This window comes from Megalobrama amblycephala, linkage group LG13, assembly GCF_018812025.1.
Source record: "Megalobrama amblycephala isolate DHTTF-2021 linkage group LG13, ASM1881202v1, whole genome shotgun sequence".
Lineage (NCBI taxonomy): Eukaryota > Metazoa > Chordata > Actinopteri > Cypriniformes > Xenocyprididae > Megalobrama > Megalobrama amblycephala.
Genome location: NC_063056.1, coordinates 34,791,778 through 34,804,361, shown reverse-complemented (window position 1 = coordinate 34,804,361; position 12,584 = coordinate 34,791,778).

Below are 12,584 nucleotides of genomic sequence, written 5' to 3'. Positions count from 1 at the left end.
CGTGCAGTTGAATAATCTACAGAAAAAAAATCAAAGTCCAGCATCCAGTGCCATGCTGTCAGTGCCGCTCCCCCACCATCACTTCAGCCTGCTGTCACATGATGTTGTGCTTTGAACCTACTGATACTGAATCTTTTAAAAAAAAAAAAAAAAAAAAAAAAAAAAAAACCTTTCTCTAGAGTCTAGACAGAGCCATGGTGTATTCAGTGGGAATTGAACTCAATCTCTGTTGTTTGCTTTAGATAATGAGATCTTTGAAAGGTATTTTTGAATTTACAGTTTATTGGTCATTATAATTCACTGATGATCAATGATTGATTAACCTTTATTTAGTTTAATATTACAAATAAATAAGTATACTGTTATAAGCAAGTGGGCAGAAAACGCAGTTTACTTTTTTATTTCATATTTTTAATTAAGCACTATAAAGTTATGACCTTTGTGCCTCCACAGTATTTAGATTGGGACGTAAACTTTCAACTGAGGGGGCAGTTTTCTTGTACTTTATCTTTTATATCAGAAAACATGTTTTATGTAAACGTTTTTTGCAATTTACTTTTACTAGGCAAAAAAATTAAGAATAAGAATACATTTTGTTATGATAGATTCTGTAGAAAACATATGACTTGAAAAAGTGCTTTAAAAAATGTTTCTAAATAATGGGGACTGCTTATGCAAGCTTTTCCAAGTCTCAAGCCATATGATATGTTTATGTGAAAAAGACAATCACCAAAAATAATCATTTGTTATTGTAATTTTTATTTTTTATTTATTTTTTGAAGCGTCATTTTTGAGGTTTGAAAGCCACAAGAAAGAAAGTCAAATCTCATCCTGATTATAGTAGAGGATTGGAATGACATGAGGGTGAGTAAATGATGACAGAATTTTCATATTTATGTAAACTATGCCTTTAAAAAAATAGTCGTTTTGAATAAAAAATAGCAACATAGGAAACACTGGAGCATTAAATGGGGTCATACTTGTTTTGGATTACATGTGTCATTTTTCTGATTCAGATGATTTTTGTGTTATCTGAAAAGTGACTTGAGTGTGGACAGGTGATAAATAGCTCTGCTCATGGACAATGGTGCTTTTGTTGAGTAGATTTTGTTCAAAACATATATGGATTTTGAAACTAAATGCTTATTTGATGCAAAAATTCTTTAAATGCTCTTATTAATACTTAAGAGACTTGACTCCCCATATTCACTTAGATTGTATATTTTCAGTGTACATAATTTGATGTGATCATTTATGTTGAGCTTTGATTTGCAAGTGAGAGTTTTTGTTTTCACATGAATCAAGCTATAGAGTTTACCCTAAATGACTCATTCAGCATTACGTTCTGTTAAACCCCAAACCAGACACACCTCTGCCGTCATCCAGCCAGCGTGGAGGGGCAGAGTCCGCTTACAACACTTCAACTGGATATCTGATTTCCTCCACACATAAAAAAACATTTACTGTAGCCTTGGGAATTTAGAGCACAGGGGAAAAAATACATGCAATCTGTGTCACTCTCTTATAGGTATGTGCTGTTTTTGTAAAAATATTAGTGCAAACCTATTTTCATGAGGATTCAACTTGTGTTTGATTTTCCATAAAGAACTAAAAGTAAAACAAATCAGACTTTATTACAGTATGACCAACAAATACATGCAACAGATGCCTGCCTCACTAAGTTGTATGCAACTCCAAGAGCCCAAATGCGACTCAAAGACTCTTTAGTGGAGCCAATCCCTGAGCCCAGTATCTCAGATAGCAAGAGAAGGTAACCAGCCTTCTATTCCTTGCTGCCAGGTAAGTCCTGGCCTGTGCAACCTTCCTCCCTCCCTCACAGGGAAGGCAAGAATCTTAAAGGCCTCAAGAGTAAAAGCTCTGATAAAGGAGCTAGCTGTGTTCATACTCTGCATGGACAAACCCTTAGGGAGTATCTTACTAAAGGGAGTATTTCAACTATAACCTTCGATCTACTGCTACATTCAAGGAGGAGAATAAAACCTTCGCATTACAAGAGTGACACAGAATAAAAAGCCAGATCTTGCCAATGCAACTCAACCCTAGGGAAACTGCAGGGGATCTTAAGCTCTACTTAAATACCCTAGAGTCATGGGGGAGAGTGCTTCACCCTACTTGCGCAAAGATCTTCTCCAGGAACCAGGAGACTCCATGCACTTGTCTGATTATAGAGTGATACATTACAAGAAGGGAGGCCACCAGGCAAACTGCCTCTACTTGCTAGGTTCTCCAAGCATGGTTCAGCTTGAGGCTTTGCACAACACCCAGGCAACCAAATTTGCATTCTACAGAAATAATAAAGCAATACATGACTCATTCTGGACGATAGTTGGAGAATATAATTTTTATCTTTACACCAGTCCCAAACCCTAACCCTTTCCCGAATTGACCAGTAATTCACACCTAGCATCTAACAGAGACTACAATTTATCTAATCATAATCAGCTTCCATGTCCCCATTTCCATCACATTAAATACTCAATAAGCTCCCCAACAGATGGCGCTTCAATACATTATTACGTCATGACTCAGACTCTGATAGTTTTATTAAGAAAGAATGGCCATTCTTTCTGGAGATTAATCGCTCTCCAGAAATTTGACCACTACTATTATGGGAAACGGATAAAGCAGTAATTACAGGAAAGATAATATCATGCTCATATAACAAAGGAAAAGCAGCAACAACTGGAAAATAACGTAGAACAGAATTAAACACCTCACAGATATTAACTCCATCAACCCAAGTGAATAAATACAAAGTGAACTGAATTATCTTAAAACACAGATAAAACACAGTTTATTATACAACAACTTAAATACAAACAATATCAGTATTGCAACAAAATTGGTAACCCACGTAGAAAGTGACGTTCTCCACCGCAAGAAATTTTACGTTCCCAGAACATTCTCAGAACGTCCCCATTGTTGCTAAGGACGTTGTCTAGCAACATTCCCAGTACGTTCAGAGACGGTCATGATGTGGAGTTCTTTTAAGGTTTGGGGGACGTTATTTGGCGAACCTTCAGGGAACATTCAGAACGTTCTCTGAACGTTTAAGGAACTATATTTTATTTGGAAATGTTCTCAGAATGTCCCTGCTGCCCTTGTCAAAAATTTGAATTGAAAATTTTAGTTAAATTGACTAACAAAAGTGGCTATTCAAACAAAAACTAACTTTTCTTAAGTGTCTTACAAAAAACAGCTCATTACAAGTAATTCAGTGTTTCTGGATCATCACTGACTGAAGCACAGGCTTTCTCCAGCACAATGGTAACCTCACAAAACTCAGATAACAGAAACAGAACATTAAACACTAATAGATCTCTCTAGATCTCAGCATCTTCACTTATTACAAACCTCTCTGACTCATTTCTTTCATACAAATCTTCTTAATGAGGTGTTGATGTTTTATCAAAATTTATAAATGTCACCGTTATGAAGGTAAGCGCTTACTTTAGTTGGGCTCCTGACCCTTGATGTTTTAAATTTAATTTTTCTCCAGTTGTTATAACTGTGTGTTTCTAAAGTATGTTCTTTGTGGAAAAACATCTGATCAAATGGATGTGGTTGTTCATTGTTGATGATTTTATTATCATACAGTAGCTTTATTCACTGATCTCTGAATGTTGTATTTCTTTCATTTTGTCATAGTCCTATGACAATGCATAAAATCCTGTCCTGCTTTGATATTTTGAAAGTTTTTATCATTGTGCAGAAATTATTCAGACAGTATCATGTAGCTTCACACAGACATCAAGATTCTGCAAATGATCCTCAACAAAAAAAGATTTTTGTTTAGTGTCACGATTGTTGAGGTTCATACGCTGATTCATGATGTCTGTGTGAGTCTCAAAGACACTGCTCAAAACTCTGTCCGTATAACGAATTTATAAAAAATATAAAAACTATGAAAAAAACCCCCAAAAAACTAACCATTAATTAATGCAAAACTAACAGTTCATACACTCAGAGTTTAGCCTCTGGAGAGAATTAGTGAATCACAATCATTAAATAACCAAACCTATCTGACCAAACTTCCTCTTTTTTTGCTATAACAAACATGTTTTTAAAACACAGTTAAAGCAGCCAGAGAAAAACTAATGTTAAAGTATCAAGAATCAAGAGCCCATCTAAAGCAAATGCTCACCTCCATAATGGTGACTTCAAACTTTATTATTTTCTATAAAACACACATGTAGAAGGCAACATTCTCGTGACCTTGTGCAACTTTGCCTAAAAGTTCTCTAAAAATTATGAAAATTCTGAAATTTTACAGAACATTTGAGACAAAAACATCGTCTTTTGGTAATGAAAGTGCTGCAGTTCAAGGTTCCTTATGTGATTTTAGAGGGACATTCCAATTTGGTTAATTTTATGGTCACATAAGAATGTTACAGGATATTTGGGACATTTACTGAACTTTGCGACACGGTCCTTTGTTGGTCATTTAATAACGTTCCCGATTTTGGTTATTTTATGGTCGTGCGAGAACGTTACAAAGAGGGTTAGTTATCAGAATGTCCTATAGTAATTGTCCCCTAAACATTCCCTGAAGGTCCACCAAATAACGTTCCCCAAACCTTAAAAGAACTCCACATTGTGGCCGTCTCTGAACGTTCTGGGAAGGTTACTAAGTGACAGGTTACCTCACTAGAAATTTTTACGTTCCCAGAACATTCTCAGGACGTCCCCACTGTGTTAAGGACGTTGTCTAGTGACGTTCCCTGTACGTTCAGAGACGGTCACGATGTGGAGTTCTTTTAAGGTTTGGGGAACGTTAATTGGTAAACCTTCAGGGAACATTCAGGATGGTTTGGGAATGTTTAGAGGACTATTACCATAGGACATTCTGTTAACTTCCCAAACGTTCTCTTTACAATGTTATCACACAACCATAAAATAACCAAAACAGAACATTGTATGATAATACAACAATGAGCAACCACATCTATTTAATAAGACTTTTTTTTCCTCATTTTTTTGGTAACAAATGTGCGTCAGAAACGCACAGTTACAACCAAACAAAAATCTAAGGTCAAAGGTCAGGAACCCAACTAAAGCAAGCGCTTACCTCTGTAACGGTGACATTTATAAATTTTGATAAAACATCAACATCTCATTAAGAAGATTTTTGAAAGAAATGAGTGGTTTGTAATAAGTGAAGATGCTGAGATCTAGAGAGATCTGTTAGTGTTTAATGTTCTGTTTCTGTTATCTGAGATTTGTGAGGTTATCGTTGTGCTGGAGAGTAGCGCCTGTGCTTCAGTCAGTGATGATCCAAAAACACTGATGTTCTGCTGCATGTTGCTTTATTTAAAGGCTGCGGTTACTGTGTAGTTGCTGATGCAGTGATACAGCAGTTACATTAGCTCATGCATGTGCTGATGATATCTGATGATATACTGCAAGAGATTTGCATTTTAAAGAAAAGGTTTCATAATATTAATCCAGGAATTACCTGTAAAGAGCTTTTTTTTTGTAAGACATTTAAGAAAAAATTGTTTTTGTTTGAACAACCACTTTTGTAATTTAGCTAAAATTTTCAATTCAATTCAATTTTTTGACAAGGGCAGCAGGGATGTTCTGAGAACATTTCCAAATAAACTATGGTTCCCTAAACATTCAGAGAACGTCTTGAATGTTCCGCGAAGGTTCGCCAAATAACGTCCCACAAACCTTAAAAGAACTCCACATCGTGACCGTCTCTGAACGTACTGGGAACGTTACTAGACAGCGTCCTTAACACCAGTGGGGACGTTCTGATAATGTTCTGGGAACGTAAAATTTCTAGTGGGGTAATGCCAAGTGCAAAGGCAGCATGTTAAAGTGTTCAAAGTGACAAACATTCAAAAAAAAAAAAAAATGCACCTAATGGGAACAATGCCGCTTTGAAATTCAGCTACAGTGTGTTGCTATACATATATAACAACATTTACAAGTTACCCATTAAATTTATATACTTTAAACAAAGGCTATGTTAAATCATGTAAATTATATATAAATTATATGGTTGGTCATATAATTCAGAGATTCAGAAACTTCAAACTCATGTACAATCATTCTGCACTGCAAAGTCAAATAGTATTCCTTACTATAAAAACAGTTCCCATAACTAATGTAATTTGAGTAAAATTACAAAAAAAATTCAAGAATTCTCCACACAGTGCAGAATCACATGGACTGAGGATTCAACGTTATGTTTGCAGAGTGGATCTACTTTAGTGAAATAAAAGTTAACGCTATTCTTGCTGTCTATTAATGGCTTGTTTACTCAGAAAACCCAAGTTAAAATCAATTAGTTTGATGTTGATATTCCTAAAAAGTTTTTATTTATTTATTTTTTTATTTTTTTATTTTTTTTTATACTTACCATGATGGTGATTCATATTCCCTTTGGTTGGGCACTTGGAACTTGGTTGGGAAGATTTTATAATTCTCTCCATTTTGGTGCAGCCATGCATCAAGAAATCATTGTTTGTGGTTTTAAAAGAAGAGAAATAACAAAAAGATATTTTTTAAGAGATGATCTGATTTTTAACTGAGTGTTGTTTAGTTAGATGTTTAATTTTTGTATTCAGTAGTAATGTTTTAAAATGTCTGTGCTAACACTATGTTATCAACATCTTGTTAAACTTTTAATTGAGTATCTGTAACAGTAGCTTCTAGCTGACCACTTGAGTCACACACAGATCTCAACATTCAGCATGCAAACCACAACAATGGTGACAATAAAATTTTATTTAAAGTAAATTAAGTACTCTCTACAGTTCTTCTTTTAGTTACTCTCGTGTAAGTGAACTATACTAACAAAGCTTTTGTCAGTACAACATACTATTCTTCTTTCACTTTACTTGAAGAAAATGTGGAAACCGATTGCACATAGTTTTTTAAGTCTACGTAGCGTAAAATGGCAGATGAAAGCCATGTTGAGAATAATAGTATTAAAGATATTTGCAGAACACAATATAACACTGGTAGTTAAATGGAATTTCTCTTGTAATCTTACTATTAAATCTTAAGTAAGATTAGTAAATATTCTAGAGTATGTTAACTAGAATTGACATTAAACTAACTTGATATTTATTACTTAATTTACTTGGGAAGAGTTAGATTTCTTTACTTTTAATAGATTATTAACTTAACTTCAGTTTTCCCTTTAAGTTTGCGTTGCAAAAATAAGGCAATCGGTTTCCAAACTTTTTTTAAGTAAACTGAACTTGTTAGAATTTACAGTGTGCCATTAATGTCATATTATACTAAGCTGGTGCTGGCTGGCAACTTGGAGAAAACAAAACAAAAACAAAACAAACAAACAAAAAAACATAACCACAGCAACACACAATTAGCCAAATAGTTCATTTTCAGGCCAAAACAATATTTTGTTAAATAAATACAAACTCTACACATTTCAAAATTCAAAAAGTTTCCTTTTACTGCAGTTTTGGTTAAGTGTTGAATGTGTGCATTCTTGGCAACATACTATCTAAAAATGAATGAGTCTTTACTTTATAGAATGTACAGTAGAAAAGAAGACGAAAGTAACAGAATTGCTCAGGGCGGTCATTGGTCAAATGAGTCCCCTAATGCAGAACTTCAGTTGCCCCCTTGGTTGAAATCTCTTTCTGACTACTCCTCTCCTCCTTCAACAATTCCTTTCCCTTAGCCCAGACATTATTTTTTCCTCTGAGTTGTTTTGTATCCACACTGAACAAAACCATTTCAAGGAGTCCTATTTTACTGTATGTCCATGTAATGAAAAGAACTTCAACACCTGACTATGCCTCCAACTGAGATTGCAATCTGCTATTTCTGAATATTTAAATGATCTGCTACTTAAAAAAATGCTTATCAATTGTTTCAGTATTTATATTTTTCAATACTTTTGACCTGCTGTTGTTGCATAAGTAGGTTTTATACTATATTTAAAGATTAGAACATTAGGTCTTCATTTCTGACATGCTGCGTTTAAGCATTTGTAAATAAGATCAGAAAGATCCATGATTTTGAGTAAGCTTGTAATAAAAGAAAATTTAAGCATTTTAGAACTGCACTTTGTGTGAAAACGACATGAATTGTGTTAATGGTATGGTTACAACAGACGGATGTTGTGCTAATTGTGTTTAGAGTTTTGACTACAGATTGGACAAAACTATGTTAGCAGTTGAACAAGAACTGTAAATCGTGTAAATTATATATAGATAATAAGGTTGGTCATTTAATTCAGAGATTCAGAAATTCATACTCATGTTCAATCACTTCTGCTATTACAATCTTGAACAGAGATTCCTCTAGCATAACAGCTTTAGAGAGAAATAGCTAATATGAACTGTACAACATCATAATCAGGTATATCGGGAATGTTGTCATTTGTTCTTTATGAACATCAGGTAACAATTTACTTGAAGGGGTGTGCATAAGACTGACATGACACCTTCATAATCATGACATGATACATGTCATGAATATGAAGGAGGTTTTATGAATGTTTATGACAACTGTCATTAAGTGTCATTCGCTCAATTATGTCATTTTTAATGCAAAGATGACATTGTTTGAGATGTCCGAGTTATGACAACTTGACATAAACCAATACATCATAACCTGTCAGTGTCTTTGTCATGACAACTTGACATTATTTAGCTTTATGGGTTAACATTACATTAAACTGTCATGTCGTTGGTTTTGACATTGGCTGTCATGAGGCCATTATAATAGTGTCATAAATATGTATCTTGAGCTCAAGTACAGTGGTACAAATTGAACTTGTCATTAAAATGTCATTAAGTGACAATACTCTGACAAATAATTTTATAACAGCGTCATGACTATTTTTCATTTCATGTTTTTTTTTGTGTTTTTTTGTGTTTTGTTTTTTTTAAGTTTCCTCCAACAGAAGGTCAGATAATAGACAATTTCACATTTTGTAAAAAAGATGACACTGTTATAAAATAATGGTAACACTTTATTTTAGGGTCTTTTAACTAGTTGCTTATTACTATTAGCATTCATATGGCTAAAATATTGGCTATTTATTAGTACTTATAAAGCACATATTAAAGCCTTATTCTGCATGATCTTATTCTACATTCTTAATCCTACCCAATACCTAAACCTAACAATTAACTATAATAAGCAGTAAATTAAGAGTTTATTGAGGGAAAAGTCATAGTTAATCATTTATATATGTGTTCCCTATACTGAAGTGTTACCAAAATAATGTAATGTAATGTTAACCCATAAAACTAAGTAGTTTTTTTAAGTTTGATAATTAATCTGCTATGTCATGTTTATGACAGGTTATGATGTTTTGCTAATGTCAAGTTGTCATGACAAAGACACTGACAGGTTATGATGTGTTGGTTTATGTCAAGTTGTCGTAACAAAGACATCTCAAACAATGTCATCTTTGCATTAAAAATGACATAATTGAGCGAATGACATTTAATGAGAGTTGTCATAAACATGCATAAAACCTCCTTCATATTCATGACACGTGTCATGTCAAGATTATGAAGGTGTCATGTCAGTCTTATGCACACCCCTTCAAGTAAAGTGTTACCGAACATCATTTACCCTTGTTCCTGCATGCGAGAAATGGTGAACAGATGCTGGTTTATGTGTAATTTCAGAAACAAAAACTTCAGGATGGTTTTATTCCATTTGTGATGGTTTTAAAAGATGTTATCAAGATTGCTTCACTGAGTTGAAGTGGATTTAAATAGTTTTATTCCGATTCATAGTTTATGTAGAATCTAGAGCAAAAGAGGAATTAAGCATTTACTCCTCAGTCAATAATATAACTATTCTGTAGTTAAGGGCAAACTGATAGTTGGTAGTTTACAATTAGATAATCGGTAATTTTCACCAGTAAGGACGGCAGTTAATTTTCTACTATTTTTTACTTCAGAGTTGGCCAGGGTCTTCCAAAATCTTTTTAAAAATATGATATATTTATTTATATATATATTTATTATTTACAGTTTTTTACAATCGCTAGGACCCATTTCTCAATACTTGAGTCACTTTTTCAAGAGTCTTCAACAGAAATCTACAGTACAGTCCAAAAGTTTGGAACCACTAAGATTTTTAATGTTTTTAAAAGAAGTTTCGTCTGCTCACCAAGGCTACATTTATTTAATTAAAAATCCAGTAAAAACAGTAATACTGTGAAATATTATTACAATTTAAAATAACTGTTTTCTATTTGAATATATTTCACAAAGTAATTTATTCCTGTGATGGCAAAGCTGAATTTTCAGCATCATTACTCCAGTCTTCAGTGTCACATGATCCTTCAGAAATCATTCTAATATGCTGATCTGCTGCTCAAGAAACATTTAATGTGTACAATTGTACAAAATATTTGTGTACAATATTTTTTTCAGGATTATTTGATGAATAGAAAGTTCAAAAGAACAGTGTTTATCTGAAATCTAATCTTTTGTAACATTATAAATGTATTTACTGCCACTTTTGATTGATTTACAGTTTTTTTCAATTGCTAACAAGCATTTAGCAATACTTAAAGTACTTTTTCTAAACTCTTAACACAGCAACACACAAACATCACATAGTTAGCCAAATAGTTAATTTTCTGCCCAAAACCATATTTTGTTATATAAACACAAAGTCATCATTTCAAAACGCTAAAAACCTTTTTCAACATATACCATCCATCCATCAAAATACAGCAAACCTGATTCAAAATTGAGTCGTTCTGTCAAAACATAGCACTAGTTTTCTATCCAACATGAACAAATAGTCAATCAAAGTGCAATGACCGTCAAAATACTAACAGTTGATGGCATTATGAAAACTGCATTTACTTGTCATGTTTCAGTTCTACCTGCAGAAAATATGAAATCCATTGTTTTTATAATTCAGTTTCCTTTTACTACAGTAATAGTATAATGCATGTAAGCCATTCTACATTTTTGGTTGAGTGTTGAATGTGTGCATTCTTGGCAACAGAAGTGAGTCATTATTTTATAGAATGTGCAGTAGAAAAAGAGAAGAAGAAGAAAGTAACAGAACTGCTCAGGGCAACTACTGGTCAGATGAGTCCCCTACGCAGAACTTCAGTTGGACCCTTGGTTGAAATCTCTTTCTGGGGTTGGGTGTGTGATGGTGCCCATAGAGGGTGGGATGGTGTCCCCTTGGTAGCTAGTGCCCTACGCAGACCACATATTCTGCATATATGGAACAGTGGTAGTGGAATTGTTGTAGTAAAAGCTTTACATGAAGCTTGTACTGAAATGAAAACATGAAATTGCTGCCATTGATCAACAACAAATCCAACATACATGGCCTTTAGTTACTGTTGAAGCTTTTTTTCTGCCACAGAATAAAAAAAAGTATAAAAGGTAATTGTGACTTTTTATCTCACAATTCTATTTATTTATTTATTTATTTATTTATTTATTTATTTTGCAATTGTGAGTTTACATATTACAATTCTGACTTTTTTCCCTCAGAATTGTGATATAAAAACTATAGGAATTGAGTTTAAAAAGTCAGAATTGTGAGATAAAAAGACATAATTACCTTTTTTATTTTGTATTCATGGCAGAAATAAGCTTTCATAGGTTCCACATGTAAGTGAAAAAACACAGAGATGCACAGTCCAGCATTCTTCCTCCTCTCCTACACCTCTTCTTCTCCCTTGTCCTGATCCAACTTCTCCTTTCCTCCTTCATCTATTCCTCTCCCTCACCCAGATATTATTTTCTCTCTGCTCCTCTGTTGTTCTTCATCCACACTGAACAAATCCGATTCAAAGAGTCCTATTTTACTGTGTGTCCATGTAATGGAAAGAAGTTCATCCCCTGACTGTGCCTCCAACTGAGATTGGAAACTATTTCTCAATATTTCAGTGATCTGCTAATTAAAAATGCTTATCATTTGTTTCAGTATTTGTTTTATATTTTTCCCAGTACTTTTCCAGTACTGCTGTTGTTGCAAAAGTATAGATTTTATCCTATATTTAAAGATTGGAACATTGGGTCTTCATTTCTGACTTGCTGTGTTTAAGCATTTGCAAATAAGATGAGAACGATCCATGATTTTGGTTTGAGGTAAGCTTATATGAAACGAAAATTTAAGCATTTAAGATATGTGTTAATTGTCTGAATTTTGTGTGAAAACGACATGAATTGTGTTAATGGTATGGTCACAACAGACGGATGTTCTGCTAAATGTGTTTAGAGTTTTGAAAATGTGACTACAGAATGGACAAAAGTATGTTAGCAATTGAAAAAAACTGTAATGCATCCTTGCTGAATAAAAGTATTCATTTCTTTAATTTCTTTTCAAAAAAATAAAAATAAAAATTCTTACTGACACCAAACTTTTGAACGGTAGTGTATAATGCTACAGAAGCTTTGTATTTCAGATAAATGCTGTTCTTTTGAACTTTCTATTCATCAAGGAATCCTGAAAAAAAAAAAGTACACAACTGTTTTCAACATTGAAAATAATCATAAATGTTTATTGAGCAGCAAATCAGCATATTAGAATGATTTCTGAAGGATCATGTGACACTGAAGACTGGAGTAACGATGCTGAAA